This window comes from Lynx canadensis, chromosome C2 (genome assembly GCF_007474595.2).
Source record: "Lynx canadensis isolate LIC74 chromosome C2, mLynCan4.pri.v2, whole genome shotgun sequence".
In the NCBI taxonomy this organism is placed as follows: domain Eukaryota; kingdom Metazoa; phylum Chordata; class Mammalia; order Carnivora; family Felidae; genus Lynx; species Lynx canadensis.
In genome coordinates, this window is record NC_044311.2 from 32,753,334 (window position 1) to 32,768,779 (window position 15,446).

At 41.3% G+C, this 15,446-nt stretch overlaps 1 pseudogene; it reads right to left on the reverse strand.

Annotated features, from left to right (window-relative positions):
- Positions 1 to 12,603, reverse strand: part of LOC115522814 — a 36,529-nt pseudogene extending 23,926 nt beyond the window's left edge.
- Between the last annotated feature and the right edge of the window lie 2,843 nt (positions 12,604 to 15,446).

The window sequence follows — 15,446 nt, forward strand, 5'->3', positions numbered from 1 at the left end:
GCTCCCCTTCTCTCTCAAAAATAAATAAATAAACATTAAAAAATTACAAAACAACCCCTGTGTGTGTGTGTGTGTGTGTGTGTGTGTGTGTGCGCTTGCGCGCACGCATGCATTTTTTTCTATCTCAAGATGTTTATGAACACCATTACTTATTCTTTCTGGTCAGTAGGGATTCCTGTGGAAGGGTGAAGCATATGGAACTGTAGCATCCTGAACTCTGAGCTGCTCTGTACCAACCCGCCACACACAGAACTAAATGGCTGGGTGTTTTTATCCTCAGTTAATGTTGTAAGGGAAGAATTTAGCCATGTATGTCAGAAGTCCAGGCAGTAATGAAATTTACCTCAGGTTTGCACCTTACAAATGACCATGAAACAAGCCATAAAAAAATCAAAAGAGGATGAAATAGCATATTTATTTCTACAATGGAGGAGAAATATATTTGCGATATTTAAAGCAATAGAAGATATCATCAGAAACAAGGCAAATCAAATCAATTACAAAAGAGTTTTAACTTTTGGTAGCAAAAGAAAATACTAAATGAAATAACTTATAAAATCATTTTAATCATTATGAATAAGGCTTATGGTTCAAAATAGATACAGAATTATGCAAATTTATGGATAAGGCCTGGACACTATGTGAAAATTTATCAAAAAATATGAAGATATTGTTTACATATAAAGAATGACAGGCAACATCTTTCATTAGTATTGCCTTTACAATTTATAATGTTTCCATATATCCTAGTGGGTAGATTTGCTGTAGCAAAATGTCTTTTTATTTCTTTGTCTGCAAATAGGAAACTAACATGAAAAATGTTTAGCTTGAATAGTAATTGAAGACATGCAGATTTGAACAGCAATGGAGGGCCAATATTAAATTAACAACAACAAAAATAAGATCAATAAGACCTGTTGTATTAGTTTCTGCGTTGAAAACTCACACACATTACTGGCTAATCTGTAATTTGTCCCTATTTTTCTGAAGTGCAAGCTAGCAATTTGTAATGGAAACTATGAAAGCATTCATACCCTTTGAGTTGGTAATCCCACTTTTGGGAATATACCCTAAGGTAATAATTCAAATGAAAAGAAAAGTCATTTATACAAAGATATTTATGGCATCAAATTCATTATAAGGAAAGATGGAAAGTGACCAAAATGCCTAGTGAGTGGGAATGGCTAAGAGAAGCATGGTATATCAGAATTCTCTGTGACCGCTAAAACGGAGACATGTGTGAAAATGTGCATACATCACCATGCTAAGTGCAAGCAAAACAGAATGCAGAATAGAATAGTCACTCTTACAGATTTCATGTACATGGTGTCTGTGCTTTGATGAGTCTGGAAAAAATATAGATGGATGTGAATAGCTGGGTGTTTTAAATTCATGGGATATTTTTCCTATAAAATTCTTTAAACACTCAAACATCTATTTGACAAAACAAAAAATGGTGGTTAAAACGTTATTACATGTGTAATCCACGTAGTAAATTCTTTTCAAACACATAGGATGCTTCTACCTTTCCTTGGAGAGCTGACCTTACTATTTCTGTATTGCTACTATTATTGTAGTTAGGTTATCACCTGTGGGTAGGGCCTGCTGCCTGTGCAGGAAACCAATATAAGGATGCTGCAAATATCTGTGAATGGTCTGGAAGAGGAGGAGTTTCCCCCTCTGTTCCAGATACAGACTTCTCACTTTTCCTTAAGTTAATACATCCTCTGAACCTTGAGGAAGATTAAGTAATGCTCTGCTCCAGGGTTCAGAGAATGAATCTGAAACAATGTAGAATGAGGGCAGGTTTGGGTGAGGATCTGACTTTATGCCCCTGGTCTAGCAATCTTTTTGCCTTGTATGTATCTTATAAGGTATAACTCTAAGGTAACTTGACTGGAAGTTCCAGAAAATCTTGCCTCAGTTTACTCAAAAACTGGGAAAAATTATTATCCCTTATGTGAAGAAGCCCACAGGCAGGGCAGCTCCAGACTGGTTAATTCCATGGCTGAAGGTTCTTTCCATTTTTCCATTCTGCTAATCTCAGAGCATCAGCTTTGTCTTCTGTCAGCTTCAGTGGTAGTTCCAGCACAGCTGTTCTGACTCTAGTCCATGGACATGACACCTAATATCAGGACTTATTCTCTCCCATTTGAATAGAAACGTTTACCAAGATTTGCCTTCTGCCCTCACTATCAGCAGCCTTCCTTTCAGATCTCATTGGCCAGACTTGCATTCCATGTCATTCCTAAACCAATTACTGTCAAGAGGAATGAGACCAATGGTTTGCTGAAGTTAGGCCTGTCAGGACTTGTCCCTGTGGCTGGAGTCTCCCTACATATTAGTTGGCTCCCAAGGTCTTCCTCTCCTACTCCTCTGGCTGAAAAGCTGCCCACTCTGCCATGCACTTCCTGTGACTGCCCACAGTCATGAAATGAGTGAATAGGTAGAGAAAAAAAAAAAGCAATGGGGATTCTCCCCATATTATGGAGACCCCACTTTCTCTGGTCAGAGAGGACTCTCTCTCAGAGTTTTAGGTGCCCACCTGGCTACTGCTCCCATCTATTGTATTGCCATGAAATTGCCTATGGGCTAGGGAGTGAGAATGGAAAAAAACAAGCAAAGCCAACCCACTCCATCAGATCTGTAGGGGCTTGCTTTCTTATGCCTCAGAACAGAAATATAGATCGTTTCCCTTGGAGTTCTTTCTGTCCTCAGCTGGTGCACAGCTCCAGTCTTCCAACTGCCTTTGAGTCTAGGCTCAAAGACACTAAAGGATGAAACCAGAAAACTCACTGTTATTTTGGTGGTTCTTTGAGTTCTGTTTTCCTTCCCCAATCTACCTGCCACCGTTTACTTTTCAGAGTTCTCAGATAGAAGCTCCATGTACTCTGTCCAGGATTTTTGATTGCATTCAGTGGGAAAGGGAGGCTGGATTGTACTTACTCTATCTTGACTGAAACTGGAAGTGTATCTTTTTTTTTAACTTCCAGTATTTGGAAGACAGATGCTGGGCATCAGTCTATGAGAAGGAACAATCTTTCAAAACTTGTAGAATCTAGAAGTGATGATTATTTTGGATTTGATGTCAAAGGAGAGGAAAGAAATGGTATCCCTTTAAGGTTTGAACTGGTGGTGCAGGAGACTGAAGTGGGCATTAATGGGAAGGAAGGGCAATCTGAAGTTGGAAACATGGACTTTTAGAGGATGGGTTTTTGCTAAGTTTAATTTCCTGAAAGTCATGGTAACAAACACGGGTAAGTAGCATTCTCCACCTAACCCTGCTTTAATGACTTAGCAAGATTGAAGATATTTTGCACATGTAAAAATGTTTCTAAGTATATGAATAGTGCAGGCTTTTATTACAGTCTTCACATATGTCTTGTTAACTAAGACCCTTTTGATTGCGGGTGATGGGACTCATCTTGAGCAGACTTGGGTAAAAGGAGGAATTGGGTCATGTACATCAGTTAAGATTGAACCGTTATACTGTGAAAAGGGAAGGGGAACAATGGGGTTTCAGCAACGATTTGATCCATGGTCTTGAACATGGCCAGTGTTCCTTCTCTGCTTCTCTGTGCAGATGGGCTTTCTCCACATGGTGAGAAAAGGCTTTTGAGAGCACATGAGTTTTGTTTCTTTAAGTCTACATTAATGAAAAACATTCTGGAGAAGGGCTGTCTTTGGCCTAGACCATGGATGTCCACCATTAACTTAATCAACTATGGCAGAGATAGGAAGATAGATTCATGGAAGGAAATGGTAGCCATTGAAGATACTGCATGGGGGGAGTGTGGGGCATGACCAGTTAACTAAAAGGGAGAGTTTTGGGCAAAACCAATATGACAGCATAAAGGAGAACCTTGCTTTCAGCCAGACTGAGATGTTATATCCTTGTAATCATATAGTTCTATTATGTTCTATTTTTCTTCTCCAGAATCCAAATTTACCTGCATCCTCTGGTCTTCCTTTCCTCCAATCCTCCTTATTATTACTATTTTTTAAATCATGTTTTGGTCATGTGCTGTTTTTTTTTTCTTCTCAAATTTCTCCCAGTTGTTGCTTTTTCCTCTCAGCTTATCAACTTCTCTCTGTTTTTCTTCTTGACTTTCTCCCTGTGCTCTGTGGACACTGTTTACGTAGAAGCAAACTGAAAAATTAAGTTTTCTGAAGAGATTATGATCCCTAGTTCATAGCAGGAAATAAAAGGAAAGAGAGTGAACATTGGTTCAACATTCACTGAGTTCAAGGTCTTGGGCTGCCTATTGTAGCCCAGTGGTAAGTGACCCAGCCCCTGTCAACCATGAGCCATGGTTAGCACAGGGTGAGAGTCATGGAATGGACAGTCATGGAATGGATTAGGCTAATGGCAGAGGAAGTCTAGGGTCCTGGGGACAACTGGATTGATTGCCTCCCAACCTGGATTTCCAAGGGAAAGATTAATGCTTGGGGAGACTAAGTAATTTGCCTTGACTCACATGTCTGGGAAGTGGGTAAAACAGGAATTATCCTTGGTCTGTGGAGCCAAAGCCCATATTTCCTCCCAATACACTTGGGGTTGCTAGAGGAAGAGCATGCATGAACTAGAGTTCAAATCAGGATTTGTTCCTCATCACAGCTGCCTTGAAGCTTCCATCTTCCCTTTCTTTAGGCTCATTTTATCATCTGGTATAGCTCTACAGAGATGAGATGTACTTCTTGTGTCCCTTATCACCTTTTTGGGATTTGTCATTGATTGGATAACATAGGAGGGAGAGAACATCAGAGGTCATTAATCTCAACCGTCTGCATTCTAGTCAGGGCTATCTCAGATGGGGTATCTCTAAAATAGTGTGTGTTAGGGATATACAAAATTTCAGAAGGTAAGCTTGGCAGATAAGTGGAAAGATTTAAAGACACTGACATCAGGGTCCCTGACAAACAGCCTAGCCAGATCGCCCTACTGTGAAGATGATGGTTCATGAACTGTATCACACACTTGGGACTTACCGTCACCTTTTTAGAGTCACACTCTTAAGCAGATTGGTCTCGGATATACATAGTATGAAGAAATCTTACATGTAAGAGAGAGATTAAAACAAAGAGATGCAAGTACTTTCAAGTAAATTGTCTGCAGTAGGAAAAAGTGTGAGGGTGAGTGGCTCAGTTGGTTAAGCGTCTGGCTCTTCATTTCAGCTCAGATCATGATCTTATGGTTTGAGAGTTTGGGCCCTGTATTGGGCTCTGTAGACAGTGCAGAACCTGCTTGGGATTCTCTCTCTCTCTGTTCCTTCCTCACTTGTGCTCTCTCTCTCTCTCTCTCAAAATAAATACATAAACTTAAAAAAAAGGAAAAAGTGTGAAAAACAACTACTACTAATATCCTCAGAGAACTGAAAGTTTGTTTCATTCACGAAGCAAGAAAAGATTACTATTAAACAAGTATCTATTAGAGGTTAAAAATATGAGAAATGAAATTATAAGCTCAATAGAAGGATAAGAAGAAAAATATGATGAAATCTCTCAAAGATAGAAGAAAAAGTCTGGTAATAGAAGATAGGGGGGACAATCCAAGAAAGATAGAGGACCAGTCCAACACCCAGAAACTAAAAGTCCCTGAAAGAGAGAATGGAGACATCAAAGAAGAATGTATCATTAAAGAAACAACTCAAGGAAATTTTGAAGAATTAAAAATTCAAGTATTCAAATTGAGAAGTCCTGCTGAGTGTCAAACACAATGAGAGAAAATCAGCTGACTCTAAGACACACCATAAAATTTCAGAACAGTAAGAATGAAGAAAGATTCAGAGAGAAAAATCAGGTTCTATAGTGAGGGTCAGGAATTGAATAATATTGGACTTCTCAATAGCAGCACTGGGAGGTAGCATAGGATGATAAAGCAACACCATCAAAACATTAGACGACTCAGATGCCCAGTAGTATCAGAGTTCTCTAGAGAAACAGAGCCAATGGGCACTATTTCCCTTATTGGGTATATAAGTGTATAATTGTACGTATTTATGCAAATATAAAAATGGATTTTTTTCCCCCAAGAAATTGGCTCATGTGACTGTGGGAGAGCTGGTAAGTCTGCAATCTGTAGGGCAGGCTGGAGATGCAGGCAGGAATTAATGTTGCAGTCTTGAGGCAGAATTTCTTCTTCAGGAAACCTGTTTTTTCTCTTAAGGCCTTTCTACTGGTTGGCTGGGGCTCACCCACATTATTGAGGGCAATCTCTTTTATCTAAAGTCAAAGGATTGTAGATGTTAAACACATTTATAAAACACTTTTCACAGCAACATCTAGATTAGCATTTGATTAAGTAACTGCGTACTATAGCCTCGCCAAGTTGACACATAAAACTAACACACCAGACAAGCAGTCAGTTATGTGTGCCGGTAGCGTAAGACATTTTTCAAACATAGTCTTCCATACTGGAAGATGTGTTCCAACAAACCAAGGGATTAAACCAAAGGAGGACATGTATTTCAGGTTGGGCCGCCTTGAAGACTCTGAGATGTGGATTCTTGTGCAACTAAGGAGATAAGAAGAGAGTGGAGGAAGTAGAACAAGAAAATAGAAGAGGCCAGGCAGGGTGTGATTGCAGGCATAATTCAGTCTGATCCTGCAGGAAAATGCTGGAGTATAAGTTACTTTAGAGCTTTCCCAACCTGAAAAAAGGAGCTGGCTTGCATGCTCCCATACTAGTCCATCAATGGATAAGAGCTGTTCTGGGGCATGTTGGGTGAGTGATGAAAATTCCAAGGTACTTGGATCTCTGGCTTTAGGCAAAGCACCTCTAGTAACCCAAGGGTAGTTCTCCTCCAAAGAGCTATAGGTGTTGGTTGTTGGAAGCAAAAGTACATGAAGTCAGGAAGGATGTGTGTGTATGTGTATGTACATGTATGTGTGTATACAAAAGATGGTGAAATGGGGTATGACATTACAAACTGGGATATGAGAAACAGAGAATCCAACCCCGGAGAGAAACAAAGGAATCCTCAGGTCTATGGTGAAGGGAACTCCCTAGATGACAGTCATGCAAACAGTTTAGATTGCCCAAGTGGGTCAGAAGACTGGGAGACAATTACTCAAGAAGATAAAAATGATAAAATGCCTAATGAGTTTAAACATATTGAGAAGAGATTTACATATATGAAGAAGAGTTCACAGCTGAATGAATGATAAGGGTATAGGAAACTTAGCAAATGAAAGACCAAGACAATCATAAACTCCAGGGAAAACAAAATGTATTAGAAAGTAAAGTAACCATATTTCATAAGCCCCATGACTCAGTTGTGAATAACATTGCATAATCATAATAATGTAAACACTGAGTGTACTGAATTTAAATCATACAGTAACACTACTGAGTGAATGGAGATAGGAAGTAGGTGTGTGTGTGGTGGATTGGAGAGAGTGGCAGGAGTCTCAGTTTCCATGTCAGGGTATAGTGGATAGAACATCTGGAAAATCAAGGAGCAACCTCAGTATGTTACTTACGGATGGAGAGGAAAAAGACCAAAACAGTCTTGTAAAGGTTGAAAGTGGGTTCCCTTGGGTGGTGAGAAAGGGGGAGGGATAGGGCACTGTGTGCAACTACTATTTTTCGTATAAGTCCTACAAAACAATTGGACTCTTGAAATTGTGTGCATGTGAAACTTTTATTAAAATAAAAGAGTAAATTAAAAAAGGAAAGCCCTACAGGCAGAGATGACAAAGATGTGGGAAATTAGGAGGAATAGGAGTCTGATTCAGATACATTTCAGATATATTAGTTTGTGTTTCCACCACTCCCAAGCAGGACCCAGTAGATAACAATGCCAGGAGGGAGCCTTTGATCTTCAGACTTCAGCAAAAAAGAATCTCAGAACTTTGAAAACAAACTCATAGAAATGTAGAAGTTTGGAATCTTATATTCATAGAATCTCACTTTAATTCATCTTTTTTTTTTATTTTTTTTAAAAAAAATTTTTTTTTTCAATGTTTATTTATTTTTGGGACAGAGAGAGACAGAGCATGAACGGGGGAGGGGCAGAGTGAGAGGGAGACACAGAATCGGAAACAGGCTCCAGGCTCCGAGCCATCAGCCCGGAGCCTGACGCGGGGCTCGAACTCACGGACCGCGAGATCGTGACCTGGCTGAAGTCGGACGCTTAACCGACTGCGCCACCCAGGCGCCCCTAATTCATCTTTTAAATCTCAACTCGGGTGTCACTTCCTCCAGGAAGCCTCTACTGACCTTTCCTGCACATCCCTAAGACCTCTTCCTTTTCTGCTAATTCTAAAACACATCAGTCTGGAATATCAGGTTGTTTACTTATCCTCCTCCTCCGCTGATGGTAGAACATGCATTCTAATTATTTCCAAGTAGATGCAGCCATTTCCAGTTTGAACACAATTGTTGAGGATTTTTGCCCCAGCTCCCACCTTGTCCCTGGAGTGGCATCAAGTACAGGGAGTTGGAGATATCTCAGCTTCATGGAGAGCTCTAGGTCTTGGTCACAGCAAGAGTCCATGCTGGCTTTGGGGATGTGTAAAGTTACACATCCCAGATGTGTGTGTGTGTGTGTGTGTGTGTGTGTGTGTGTGTGTGTAAGTTTATTTATTTATTTTTTGGGGGGGAGGGGCAGAGAGAGGTAGAGACAGAATCCCAAGCAGGCTCAGTGCAGAGCCTGATAATGGGGCTCAAACTCAACAATTTTGAGATCATAACCTGAGCTGAGATCAAGAGTTGGATGCCTAACCAACTGAGCCACCCAGGCACCCACCAGATGTGATTCTTGGCATTCTGAACTATTGGCACCTGCAGAGATGTCTGTGTCATTGGCCTGTGCCTTCTGTGTTCTGACCATGAAGCTCTTCCTTGTCTGCTGTTCCTCCTCAGTTATATCCTTGAGTCCTTTGAGTGAACTCTGGAGTTTCTCTGGGGTGAGGAAGACTCAGGGACAGCCATGCCAGGCCCTATTTGCTCAGACATGCACTCCACCATTTTCTTCCACTGGGTCTGCACCACAGTGGGGCTGTGAAACTCTCAATGACCTCACTTACCCTGTTGGGTCTTACCTGTGAGTGGCATGCATCCCTTCTTCCACAGATCCCTGAACTAATCTGTGCTCGTCTTCTGTTGCTGCACAACAAACATTACCACAAACCTAGAGGCTTAGAACGAGACACAGGTATTATCTCCTGGTTTTAGTGGGTCAGGAGTCTGGCTATGGCTTTGCTGAGTCCTTTGCAAGGCTGCATTTGAGGTGCTGCCAGGGCAGGGTTCTCTCTCACCCAAAGCTCAGTCAGGGGAGCATTTGTTCCAGGCTCACATGCTCTTTGGCAGCACTCAGTGCCTTGTAGGCGGCCACACCGAGGGCCTGATTTTTGTTGGCTGTTGGTTGGAGGAGGCTCTCAGTTCCTTGTCACATGGTCATTTCCATAGAGAAGCTCACAGCACAGCAGCTGGCTTTTCAGTTAACAGGGACAGTGTATTCTTGCAAGATAGCACTAAAATTGTATACTGTGCAGTCACATACACATAATCACGTACACTCTGTCACCTTTGCCGTATTCTATTGGAGGGCAGTAACCGGTCCTGCTCACACGAAAGGGGAGGAGATTATGCAGAGGCATGAGTACCAGGAGGTGGAGATCACGGAGAGCCGCCTCAGAGTCTATCCATTGCAAGGTCTAGTTCTTAGATCCAGAAGCCCCACTGGGGTCCTCGGCCCCCACTTCTTTATTAATCTGTGGCTCTCTCTCCATCTCTCTGCCTCCTTCTGGCCTGTGGAGTTTTGGGTTGGGGAACTGACTTGCTCTTCCTCAGGCATGTCTTCTTAATTGTACTGTTAGTACAGAATGCTGCCTTTTTGTACTCAGAAGCCAGGATTTTGAGATCTAAAGCTGTTTTTTTTTTCTACCAGAAGTTCCAAAATTCTATTTTCACCTCAAAAACTGGAAACTCACTTTTTTTGTTCTTTGGTTTTTATGCCCTTCCTTTCCAATGCAGTAAGCCCGACTGCCCTAAATGCTGCCTGAAAAGTAGGGAAGGTCATGGGCAAAAGTGAGTGACTGGAATAACATCACTATGCCCTACCACAATCCACAGGGGCTGCTGGAACAAATGCAGATACAACATCAGGGACCTGGGTGCAAATTCTGGCCCTACCACTTATTAACTCTGTAACTTAGGGCAAGTCATTTATTTTCTATGAGCCCCAGTTTCCTCCCCTATAAAATAGGGATAATGATACCTCCTTTTTTTTTTTTTTTTTAATTTTAGAGAGAGAGAGAGCATGAGCAGGGGAGAGGGGCAGAAGGAGAGAGAGAGAATCCTAAGCAGGCTCCATACCCAATGTGACCCTCGGATCATGACCTGAGCTGAAATCAAGTTTGATGCTCAACTGATTCAGTCACCCAGGTGCCTCAGTAACCTACTTTTATAATGTTGTGAGGATTAATTGGAATAAGGTTGGGAAAAGTGCCTTTGTAAATTATGATGTATCATATGTATGAGCATTACCATTATAGTTGCACAAGTGCACAAGAGGGCCCTTTAACTGATTGTATACCCCAGTACATGTTGACATGGCTTCTTTATAGTTATGGATTGGGGACCAAAGCCTTTGATGTATTATGTGTGTAATAGCAGGGGCCAACTGCAGGCTTGTAGCTGGGTCTTGGGCAAGGGCTGGTTTGACTTGAGATTTTACCAAATCATTGTTACAATAACCAGATGGTAATATTATGTGTGTGGATGCTTCTGGTAAATTACAGAGGTGGAATGAATGAACCATCAGATTCTAAAACTGGGAGTGTTATTCTAAAAGGCCATTTGGACAGAGTTTATTCATTCCTGGCACAATGTTCTTTCCATCACAACAGCATTGCAGCCCATGATGTGATGCTATCGTGTATGGTCCCAGGCTGTGTGTAGGGGAGAGTTATGTTATGCATAGACTTGCAGAGTTTTTTCTTCTCTTTTGACTTGCTCAAACAATATTAATTTTAGTAAGTATTTAGGAGGTCAGCTGTCATGGGGTGGTATGGATGACAAAAGCAGGCTATAAAATTCCTTTAACTTTCTCTTAAAAATCTCATCTTCAGCTGCCTAGTAGCTCATCTTTTCCTAGAAGAAAGAAATTGATATATCAGATTGCAGACCCAGCTGAAGGCCTATAAAATGAGTGAATCAACTTGTTACATAGGTATGAAATTAGGGCCCTCCTGATGGTAGAAGGAACTTCTCGACAGGACCGCCTCATTTTGGCCACAGATATTTTGAATTTGTCCTTCTTTAGTGGGGTCTTTCCACATCATCTCTCTTTAAAGTCAGCTGAATTGAACATAGAGCGTCTTTGTAAACTGCATTATTTATCTAACATTCTTAGAAGAGTGACTGTAGGTGTACCTTAGGCTTCATATTGAAATGGGAAAAAAGAGAGGATGATTCAATGATCTTAAGTGGTGGTGTTTTGGGTAAAGTGAGAACTCAGAGTGTGGTTGGCAGAGGGAAAGCATTAGTCCATAGGGGATCAGAGCAAAAGCCCATATTGACCTGCTCTGCAGAAAATAAATATGCAGACAGGGGTATCAGTATGGGGGAGGCTTCCCCTGCCTAGGGCATACAAGCGAGCAGGGTAAGCACTGCTCCCAGGCTGAGAGTGTTTGCTTCCTGCATTATTTTTCTAGGTTCACTAGTCTTAACTCTAGAAGGGGTAGGCAAAGGCTAATGGGTGTTACTAACATTTTTGAGTTTTTTTATGTGCCAAGCCAAGTGTTAGGGACTTCATGGATGGAACCTCATTCAGTCACAGTAAGAACTATATAAAGCAAATACAATGGCCATGACTTTTATGGTCCCAATAGCCTCTAAGACTCAGATGAGAAGAAATGAAACTAAAAATTTCTCTAACATTGAACACAGTTTGCAAATCCCTATTCCTGCTGCTAGAAAAAATGTAATCTAGCACGATTTCAACTCTTCAACCCAACATATTAATTTTTTGACCATTCCTGGTTTAAAATATAACCATTTCAAGGTCTGCTGCCCCCCCCCCCCCGCCCCCATACTCATGCATTTTGGTTAAAGGAGGCTTCAGGACCTGGTGGCATCAAGTTGGTGGGCATCTGGCCTGTCGTTGCCTCACTGATGAGGTATCTTCTGCAGATGCTCCTCTTTGTCTCTCTTCCCATCTCAGTTTGTGCTTAGTTTGGGAGCAGGGGTATCTTCCTCTGCTGACTTGGCCCCACTTCTGGCCTTTTCATCCTGAGCTTAGTTGTAGAGAGCTTCTTCTGATCTGTCCTCCCCAGCCTCAGCTATGGGGCCTACCTGACTATGCTATGGTTACATCCAGGCTAGCTCACAAGTGCTCATTCTCAGCAAACTTCTGCTTTCCATTCATGCCCATGGAAACTCCTGGGATTCCTATAGCCAGACCCATAGCCTCTTACTGTCATCTCTGCAAGGCTGCCCATCAACTTTAAGAGCTCTAGGATGAACAGGGCCCAGCCCCCTCTGCTCTCAGAGCATCTCTGCACAGCCTGGGCCTGCCCCAGGGATGAGAGGTGGGGAGCTGGGTTGCTAGAGGACGTCTCCTTCTTTCTTCCCAAACTCGTTTCCTTCTCCTCCATCTTGGAGCTCTTTCATTTGCTGTGATGTACAAGGCCAAATCTGCTTCCTCTATGGTATCTCCATTTACAAGTTTTCTTGTCTTACACTCAGGAAGTGTCCTTTGACCTTAGAAGGTGAAGGATGCAGCACATTTGTCCCCAAAGGTAACCATTGCTACATCAGTGGATATCCTTCCCTTTAGTTGCAGAACATCGGTGGGAGAGTAGTCACTGTACACTATACAGCCACTTATCAACTAATGCTTTGAAGTGTTATTTCACTATGTTAAATGTTATTTCACTATATAATGTTAGTTCACTATATTATCTCCATTTCACACATGAGGAAATTAAGTCTCAGAGAGTTTGAATATTTGATCAAGCTGGGCCAAAACCCAGAGTTGTCTTTTTTTTTTTTTTAATGTTTATTTATTTTTGAAGGGGGGGGCAGAGAGAGAGGGAGACAGATAATTCCAAGCAGGTTCCTCGATATCAGTCTGTAGCCTGACATGGGGCTCAAACTCACGAACTGTGAGATCATGACCTGAGCTGAAATCCAGTTGGACGCTGAACCGACTGAGCCACCCAGGTGCCCCCAAAGTCACCTTAAAGTAGATGCTTCTCATTCCCCCTCCCCCAAATCATACTACTCTCCATAGGAAGCCCATATTCCTTGTCAGGTTTGGGGTGGCCTCAAAGAAGGCCCCATGGGGTATGACAGGCTCAAAGTCACACTGGAATTGTTGACTAGGTGGGACTGTGAGAATCAAGGTAACTGTACAGGCAATAAATAGGTGTGTTCTGGCAAGTAGATCCCTGCTGCTTCAGTTAAAGCAGGAAGGAGGAAGATATGGTGAGTAAATTCCTCAAGATACTGACTGTTCTCTGCATTCAAGGAAGCAGAAAAACCAGCGAGAACCCACAAGTGGGTTCTACCCAGAGAGATGGCTTCAGAGACACAGGGGGAAAAGATACAGGGACATTCTTGACTTTTGAGGGCTGATTCACCAGCAGGCAAAAACACAGTATTGGAGACACAAAGGATACATGTGAACTCCCTATTTCCCAGAAAAAAGAAAAAGGTTACTGGTCAGAAGTATAATAGAGCACTTTCAGCTCAAGGTGATGGGTCTATATACTTATTTCTTTTCCCTACTCAAATCTCACTGAAATGACAGAAGGAATAAAAAACATACAAACCTACAAGGACAAAGAATACAAGAGAAAACAGATCTCCAGACATTGATATTTGGAATCCCCCACACAAAGTGGCTAGGTCACCACCTGACCCCCTGCTATAAAGCCCAGAAGTCAACAAACTGCATCTAAACACACACAGCTTCCATTCAGTTTTTTAGGACTTTACTGTTAGTTGGACAACCAACTAATAGTTGGATCAGCAGACATTTGTAAAAAATCTCTCCCAGAAAAGATAGTGACCCAAACAAGCAAACAGGAAAAAGTAACTCCAAAGAAACACAAATGTGAAAGAAAGAAGAAAGCCTAAAACAACAAACAAACAAACAAAAAAAAAACAACCCTCCCTATAATTAAATATCCTTAGAGGTAATGTGAGGTATTCTTAGAGAGATAAGAATGGATATGACATGGAAGTACTCCTGGGATTTAAAATATGATAAAAATTCATATTATATTCAATAAGTGAGTTCAAAGACAACACCGAGGAAGATAATGTAGAAGACAGTTTCTCAGGAATATAATAAAAAATAAAAGAGATGAAAATAGGAAAATAGGAAAGAAAAGATGGAACTGGAGAACCAAATCAGGATGTCAGTATTTGACTAATAGGAGCCCCAAAGAGACAAGAGAGAAAACTGGAGGAGAGGAAACTATCCAAGAAATAATACAAGACATTTTACAGAAATAATACAGGATAATTTCCAGGATAGGAGCTTCTGGTTTTAAAGTCCCAACAAAATAAATGAACAGAGTTTGACTATAAAGTACATCTTCAAGTAATTTCAGAGCATCAGGGATATAGAGAAGGGCTTAAAATTGTCTTAGGAGAATAAGCAGGTTATGTACAACATAAACGGCATGGAACTTATCAGTAGGTACCTTAGAAGGAAGACAAAGCTTTCAGAATTCTAGGACAGATACATTTCAATCTAGAATCCCATATTCTGCCAAACCACCAATCAAGATCGAAGATAGAAGGACATTTGCAGACATACAAGTTCTTACAAATGTATCTCCTTTGCATGATGTTCAGAGAGCTACTGGATGTGTGTTCCACAAAACAAGATGGCAAACTAAGAATGAGGAGAACATTAGGTCAGTGTGGGGAGAGGCAACACAGGAGAGAGACAAAGGGAGTTCCTAGGATGGTAGGGAAGAGAAGTTCCAGCGCTGCGGCTAGTTTGCAGATCTAGAGAGCACCAGGTGAAATTTGAGCAGAGAGATGGAAGTCTCCGGTAGGAATGTTTCCAGGAAAATTACTGGAACTGGTAGGTTATCTGATATATTTGATGGCATTGAGATGGTTCATATCATCCACAGGAGGAAGTTGACAATAAAGTATAAAATAGAAATATCAAGAAATAAGAATGTAATTGGGAATGCAGCCACTCTGGAAAACAGTATGGAGGTTCCTCAAAAAACTAAAATAGAACTACCCTATGACCCAGCAATTGCACTATTAGGCATTTATTCAAGGGATACAGGTATGCTATTTCGAAGGGACACATGCACCCCCGTGTTTATAGCAGCACTATCAACAATAGTCAAAGTATGGAAAGAGCCCAGATGTCCATCGATAGATGAATGGATAAAGACGATGTGGTATATATATACACGATGGAGTATTACTTGGAAATCAAAAAGAATGAAATCTTGCCATTTGC